This window comes from Lolium rigidum, chromosome 2 (assembly GCF_022539505.1).
Source record: "Lolium rigidum isolate FL_2022 chromosome 2, APGP_CSIRO_Lrig_0.1, whole genome shotgun sequence".
NCBI classification, from domain to species: Eukaryota; Viridiplantae; Streptophyta; class Magnoliopsida; order Poales; family Poaceae; genus Lolium; species Lolium rigidum.
In genome coordinates, this window is record NC_061509.1 from 184,301,320 (window position 1) to 184,309,730 (window position 8,411).

Below are 8,411 nucleotides of genomic sequence, written 5' to 3' on the forward strand. Positions count from 1 at the left end.
CAAATTGTGATGATCATGGTATGGGCTTCCTAAAGTATCACTAGAAGGATCTGGCTATGGTTATATCAGTTGCCTCACTCACTCAACAAGGACTTGGACTATAACCTAGGGGCTACTCAAGAAATGATGATGTGATCATCTAAATATATGGTCTACCTAGGAATTCCACCTTGGTATATTTTGTATCTTGTTCTTTAGGAATTCTGATAAACCTGCTTGTTGTGGTATGCCTCCACCTCCTAGATGCTTCATCTTGGTCCTATCTAAGGTATGGAGGGGGTCAATTCTTTGGTTTGCTTGTATCATGGTACAAGATGATGAAATGGATAATGTGGGAGGATCCTTTTATAGGCTTGAGCATGCTCTAGTATCATGACACCTAGGTAGATGACTCATGTTTTAATTCGAGTTTTAAGGTGCTTGGTTGTGATGCTCTCATCCGTAGCAATCATTTAAGTGGCATTGCTTAGTATGCAAGCTATGTAGATATTTGCATCCTATGTGGCATGGGTATTATCCTCTCATAGCCAAATGGCATTTGTTACTAAATATCTTGTGGATGGTTTTATACTTGCGGATAGTACACTATATCATATATGATTGGCTTTATCTTATAATTGTGGTCAAAATATCAAAATTGATGGTTATGCATAACTTTTGGATGTTTGTTTTTGATTCCACCTAGGCATGATCCTATGAGTTTCAAAATACTCATAGTTTATTTTATTCAAATAGTTTGAACTATAATTCGTAATGTAAATAAATTTAGTTTTGTGATATTCCACATATTTAATAAGTTATGATTCAATTAAGAATGTGTGGCTATTATGCACTTAAAACCTTGTGGTTTACCATATTTGATAATAAGTTTAGAAGTGAATTTAATTGTACACAAAGGTAGTTACTAAATGTTTGAGTGTTAATAATTTAGAGTTTGATTCTTACATAATGGGTTGTTATTTTAATTCACGTGCCATTTGATCTAACCCATAGATCAAATCACTTTTACCCAAAATAGGTTTTAGCAAAGCTAACATGGAAGTTTATAGCACTTCACTTGATGATCTACTTCAATTCCATCAACTCAAGTGAAAGTTCAGTCACTGTGACAAGTTTTATTTGAAAGTACGAAAATTACCCAGATTTTCTATGCATAAATGCAATGCACATATCTGTTTCCTCTCTTTTTGTAACCCCAAATCCTGGGATATTACACAGATGTGGAAACACATCTTCAATTTGTCCATCAGACTTTGCGCATTCAATCATAAAAGCTAGCATATCAACCACTATGTTAAATAACACTGGTGATAATGGGCCGAATTGCCTTAGCCCCTTCTTGGCATGAAATTACTTGGCAATGTAATCATTGAATTCAATGGTACACTTCCTCATGAGACGAAGCTATGAATCAACATACGTCACTGATGGCTGTGAAATATGCCACTTTTTCTCACGTTTAAACCTTTAGCTATGTCAAGAAGTTGACTAAGTTTCCCTCTCAATGTGTTATTAATGACTAATTATTGCAAATATATGCACTATCTTCTATCTTTGAATGGTGTGCAGGAAATAACGTCATAATGGCAAATAGATCTGCAATAACTGAAGAAAATCACGTCACAAATACAACAAAGTTGACCAAACGTCGAAAGGCGGTTCCAGAAGCTTTAGCGGACATCGGTACGGGCAAGCCCTGCCCGTACCGTCCTCCCGTACGGTGTGCCGCAACCTTCCCGAGGTCAAACCCTATAAGTTCTATGAAGGGACCGACGCCAAAAAAAGAGTCATTCGTTGCCAAACAGAGCCACCATTCATCAGATCCATCTACACTACACCGAATGAGATCCACCACCATAGTTCATCCATTTCATCTCACATCTCCTCCATAGCCATAGCCATCACCATTGTACGTAATAGAGATCTCCTTGAGAATTAGCGACCATCGTAAGAATATTGTGATTTCAATTCAAGTATTTGCAACAATATTTTTTTATCTTTGATCTTGATATTATGAGTGAGTTGTCCCCGCGAGCTGCGGGTTGGGGTGAATCCTCGCAGCGTTTATATGCATCTAATCTCATAAATATGTGTAATAATTGAATATGAGCTTTGTAATCTTGTATCTTTGTCTTGTTGTCTCGATTCGATGATCTGCAGGTATACATGTCTATCAGATCGATCAAGGGAAGAGGCTGGATGAGGGGAGAACAGCGTGCTACCGTGAAACCTTAGTGACAGAAAGAGAAAAGTAACAGTACGTGTTTAGTGATTCACTCGGGATCAACGGCACAATTATCTAGCTTAACTAGATGATACCCCGCGCGTTGCTGCGGAAATTAGTTACGGACATTTTGCTCACAAAAGGAACAATCAAAAATAATTCTTGGGGGATTTTTATTTGTTAATAGCCAAGGACCCAAGTCTATTAGATCTCATATTGTGCCATTTTTCATCCTGTAAACATATATTACCATGTTATGCCCACAATGAACAAAAAGAGCAAAATTGTTTGTACGAATTTGGGCCACCAAACATGCTCTTTTGTGCAGAGAAATACTGAAGCACGTAGGTTAAACAAAGACGTGTTTGACATGGTTAATAATTCTGAGAATTTGATATTAACAACTTACAACATATTGCTGCTCTATGTTTATTTTACAATTATATCACAAACCTCCAATTCCTATCAGTCCCAAGAACCAAGTTGGGTCTTAGTTTCTGTTGCTAGCACCAAATAGAGATATTGGTTTATAATTATCCTTACAAAATGAGATTTAACAGAAACTACCAAAATTAGTAGAGCTCTTGTACGTTCCTCTATACATTGAGTTATAGACGCATCCTGACAGTATGCTAACTCTGACGTTGTCTTCTAGCTCTGCCCCAGTTCACACATACTACATAGTTTGTACCTGACTCAAAAAAAACTTGATCCTACAATTTGAACATAAGAACCGAGGCGTGTAACCCACGCAGCATTGATTCTCGTTATGGATTCTGTATTTCCGTATCTGTCTACGAAAGCTACACTAATTAGGTTTCCATCTTTCGCCTGAAATTCCCAACCTGAAGCCCAATATAAGATTTAATCAAATATCCCTGAACCTCTCCTAGAAGATATCATAAAAGGAAATGCCTGAATCTCACCTGGCCATAGAGATGCGGAGCCATGGAAACAGGTGCTAAGTGAACTGGATGACCACTGCGTACATGTTGAGATAACCAGACATGACACATCGATGGATGCAGTGATAATGCACGAAACAATCAGCCACCATAGGGACTATGCCATCCAATTCGAAGCACAACTCAGGCCTCACGTGATATGGTGCTTGGAAATGGGCAAGAAGACCTACCTGGATTCGAAAATAAATTATATCTTGTCAATCAGCAACACAAACAAAAAACCGAATTTAATAAAACGAACAGGAGATATCCGGATGAACATAGCTAGCAAGATATGTGGTGAGTGGAGAGGAATATATAGTACCAGACATCCAGCCAGGATGGCGACGCTTCGTCTGTAGATGTTGTGGTTAGTAATTAGCACGATAAAATCAGAAACAAAGGAAGCACCAATATTAGGAGAACTGAACCGAATGCACCTCTCTTGTGGGAGATGAATGGTGGCTGCGCCAATAGTTAGCATTGATTATTTTTTAAATGGAGCATTTGTGTTTTGGGAGAAGCGTCTCTTTGTTGCCAGCATGAAACTACTTGTGCATTAGCATTGATTTTCCATAATTATGTTGTTTAAATTGTTAGCAAAAGAATGATAACGTGGAGCTGCACGTTGATAGAAACATGTTAGTGGGAAGACACATGGCAGCCTAGTATTGGCTAGAGATGATTGATGAGGTGGACATCTTGCATGTTGAGAGAAATACTCTTAGTAGGTTGCTCCAATTTAGATATTATACTCACGGTATGTATTTCCTAAAGTGGAGTAGAAATACTCTTAGTAGGTTGCTCCTAAAGTGGAGTAGATTCTTTGGTATTTATTCATTTATATAATTAATAAATGTTGTTACTTGCGGTTGTGGAAACAATGGTTGGACCAAGAGGCTCTTGTCACCTCGCTTTAGGGTAAAGAGTATTTACGGATGTGCTGCTCACAAATCTCTTATCACTATTTTATTTTCTACACATTGGCACTTCATTTTTGTGTGCGTGTGCGTGTGCAGATGTGCGTGTGTGTGTGTGGGTGTGCGTGTGTGTATATTAAAAATTCTATGCTTAATTGTACCTTTGGAAAAAAAATGCTAGACGGATTATTTTTGCAAGTTTGAATTGAACTTGATAACTTGTATACAACTCGATCGGTCGACTAAGACTTTCAACTGATTATCTTCACTAAGTATTAGCAAAACCGTGACAAATGGTAAACATGAAGAATGAGCATGCATGAACACACACAACCGCAAAAAAAAAAAACAGCCTCAAAGAAGAGCATCAAGTAGATAACACAATCACATGCGCACAGGTAACAACGTACGGTTGGTGTTTATCCATATTTTGACTTTTTCCATATATAAAAGTCTCCTCTTGCGGTTGTACTAGTAGGTTATAAGTAGACTCACAAGATCCCTGCATTTTGGGACAAATTGCAGATGACCTTTTGATTCTTATGGCTGAGCAGGGTGTTGCGGTCACTCTCTTCCCGGCAGCTGAGGAAGACGACCTCACGGCATGCCTGTATCCACGTCCTACCAGGCTACCAGCCGGTATTTGCTTATATACTGTTGGTTTGCAGTTATCACCTATGCATGCCAGTCAAAGAACACTAGCATGGCATCCGGTGCTTCACGGACTGTCAGGTGAGCACGCGTCTTCACAATCATCCTCATAGACATTGATACACACTGACATACCGCTGATCATCCTGGACGATCATGTGTCCTCTACATGGCGGCATATAGAACTAATCTCTTGTAGCTCTGCGTTGCATGTTTGAGCAGGTTTCAGAAGGACGCCGACGTGCAGCACTTGAGGACGAGCCCTAGTTTGGAGAGCCTAGCACAACAAACGGGAAAGAAGCGCAGGAAATCCCATGATCCACGGAGCTGGTTTCGGCAGGGAGGTTCTGCTGCCTCCCCTGATCAGAAACAGCGAAAGGAGAGGCCGCTGTCGCGGGCGTTCTCGGAGGAGTTCGAGTCGCTGGTGCACGGCGGCGAGCAGCAGAACCGCTTGTACTTCTTCTTGGACCCTCGTGGGGAGGTGATCCACCTGTGGCACAAGGTGTTCCTGGCGGCGTGCCTGGCGTCGCTGTTCGTGGACCCGCTGTTCCTGTACCTGACGGGCACGCGGCGTGACCTGTGCGTGGAGTTCTCCTACTCTCTGGCGCTCACGCTGTCCATGATCCGGTCGCTGCTGGACGTGTTCTACGCCGTCAACATCCTGTTCCGGTTCCGCACGGCCTTCATCGCGCCGTCGTCGCGGGTGTTCGGCAGAGGGGAGCTGGTGATCAGCCCATACCAGATCGCCAGGAGGTACCTCGCCTGGGCCTTCTGGTTCGACCTCTTCGCGGCGCTGCCTCTGCCGCAGCTGGTGGTGTGGTCCGTGGTGCCGAGGCTGAGGGAGTACTCCGCGACGGCCAGCAGGAAGAACGTCCTCCGCTTCAGCATCATCTTCCAGTACCTGCCGCGGCTGCTCCAGATCTTCCCGCTCACGAGGCGGATCGTCATGGCGACGGGGGTGATGACGGAGAACGCCTGGGCCGGAGCCGCCTACAATCTCATACTCTACATGCTCGCCAGCCACGTGCTGGGCGCGCTCTGGTACCTTTTCTCGGTGCAGAGGCAGGAGGCGTGCTGGATGGAGGCGTGCCGCCTGGAGGCCCCGGCGTGCCAGCCTCGCTTCTTCGACTGCCGAACCGTGAGCAGCAGCAGCAACAGGACCATCTGGTACGCGCTCACCAACATCACGACCCTCTGCGCTCCCAGCAACAGTGGCTTCTACCCGTTCGGGATCTACGCCGAGGCGTTCGAAGCCAAGCTCACCACCGCCTCCTTCACGCACAAGTACTTCTACTGCTTCTGGTGGGGGCTCAAGAACCTCAGCTGCCTAGGCCAGAACCTCTCCACCAGCCTGTCCATCGGCGAGATCAGCTTCGCCATCGTCATCGGCGTCCTCGGCCTTGTGCTCTTCGCGTTGCTCATCGGAAACATGCAGTCCTACCTCCAGGCCACGATGGTCCGGCTGGAGGAGTGGCGGACGAAGCGGACGGACATGGAGCGGTGGATGCAGCACCGGCAGATCCCGCGGCCGCTCAAGGAGTGCGTCAGGAGATACCACCAGTACAAGTGGGTGGCCACCCGCGGCGTCGACGAGGAGGCTCTGCTGGAGGATCTCCCCATGGACATCCGCCGTGACATCAAGCGGCATCTCTGCCTGGACCTGGTTCGGAGGGTGCCACTGTTCGACGAGATGGACGAGCGGATGCTGGAGGCCATCTGCGAGCGGCTGCGGCCGGCGCTCTACACGCGGGGCACGCGGTTGGTGCGGGAGCTGGATCCCGTCGACTCCATGCTCTTCATCATCAGGGGCCACCTCGACTCCAACACCACGCAGGGCGGGAGGTCCGGGTTCTTTAACTCGTGCCGGATCGGAGCGGGGAGTTCTGCGGGGAGGAGCTGCTGACGTGGGCGCTGGACCCGCGCCCCGCCGAGGCGCTGCCGAGGTCCACGCGCACCGTGCGCGCCGTATCCGAGGTCGAGGCGTTCGCGCTCGTCGCCGACGACCTCCGGTTCGTGGCCTCGCAGTTCCGGCGCCTACACAGCGCGCGCATCCGCCACAGGTTTCGGTTCTACTCCCACCAGTGGCGCACCTGGGCCGCATGCTTCATACAGGCCGCGTGGCGACGGCACAAGCGGCGACGCGCGTCGATGGAGCTCAGGATACGCGAGGGCGGCAGCGAGGCGTGGCCGGGAGGAAGCGTCAGGCGCCGTCGCTACAGTTGCGACGGCAAGTTGCTCAGGAAACCCATGGAGCCGGACTTCGCGGTGGAAGAAGAAGACTGAAGCACTTCGAGTCAAGCATGCATGCTTCGAGTTCTCAAGTACTTCTAGTGTGGTTTATGTAGTGTCTGTAAAGACTTTCAAGTGTAATATGGGTTCAAGATTGCTTACACTGCTTTGTTGAAATAAGTTTTTGTCCCGCTTTATAAATAAAGCAACCACATCTATACAGTTTTAAGTACAGGCTGAAACAAGAACTAACGATCACCATAAGGTCTGTTGCTGGAGCCACAACACAACATGCCCGAAAGAAGAACAAAAAATCCAAACGATAATACCCTAAGACAAAGGGCAACTCAGAGGCTGGATGGCTTAGAATGCGATGAGCCGCCGCAAGAAGATCCTCTAACATGCCATTCAGACGCTCCTTGTTCCGCTGTCTACACAACGGTACCACTGCTGCAACAAAGCCAAGAAATTGTAGACATAGTCAGAAGCGCGTCGAAGAAAGATATGCTCTATCACCATCTTGTTACGCACAGTCCATAAGGTCCAGGTCAAAGCCGCGAACAATAACCAGAAGAGGCGCCTCCTCCTGTCGGTGTTGTTCGCGTGGGCCTCAATGAACTCTCCGAGGACTGAGGCCTGCCACTCAGGTCCCAGAGCCTCATGCAAGAAATTCCAAAGGAAGCGACCTCCACACCCGATGGAAGGCGGTCTCTAAGCATTTGCCACAAGAAGATTTGCGTCATAAGAGGAATCGGCACTTTGAAAAGCGGGGACGTCCAAGATAGGTGTGGCCCCCCTAAAAAGGGAAATATAGGGTGATATCACTAAGAACATGCCATAAGTAGTAAGGCGCAGGAGGGAGAGTCTACCCCGCCCGGAGGTCCCTCCGGGAGGAGGTTCCGCAACGATTCCAAACGCAGGGCCTCTCCCTGGGTCAGGCCTCGGCGGAACTGGATATCCCAATCCCCCTGAGCAGCTTTTTCAACTAGAATAGATGGGTCGGCACAAATGGCAAACAGTTCCAGAAAGTCCTGCTGAATGGGTCAGTCGCCAAGCCAAGGATCAACCCAGAACATGGTCACTCTACCATCACCTATGGAGAGGGATAACCCAGCTCTGATCCTGTTCTTAATGTCCTGGAGGGACCTCCAAAAATGAGATCCCTCCCGATGCTCGCAACAAGTAGCGGCCGGCCATGCAAGTACTTAGCCTTCACCAACTTCAGCCAAAGGCCCCCGTCATCTGGTATGATCCTCCATACCCATTTCAAAATTAGGGCCACATTCATGTGTCGAGAGGAGATAATGCCTATGCCCCAAGATCATTGGGGGGCACACATCGACCCATTTGACCACGTGTTATTGTTGCGGCTCGTCTGGCCCTGCCAGAAGAAGCGTGAAACCTCCTTGTAAAAGGTGCAATGCATCCCCTCGGGGAGGAGAT

General features: G+C 47.0%; 1 pseudogene; it reads left to right on the forward strand.

Annotated features, from left to right (window-relative positions):
• The first annotated feature begins 4,659 nt into the window (after positions 1-4,659).
• Positions 4,660-7,099, forward strand: LOC124687815 (annotated as a pseudogene).
• The last annotated feature ends 1,312 nt before the right edge of the window (positions 7,100-8,411 follow it).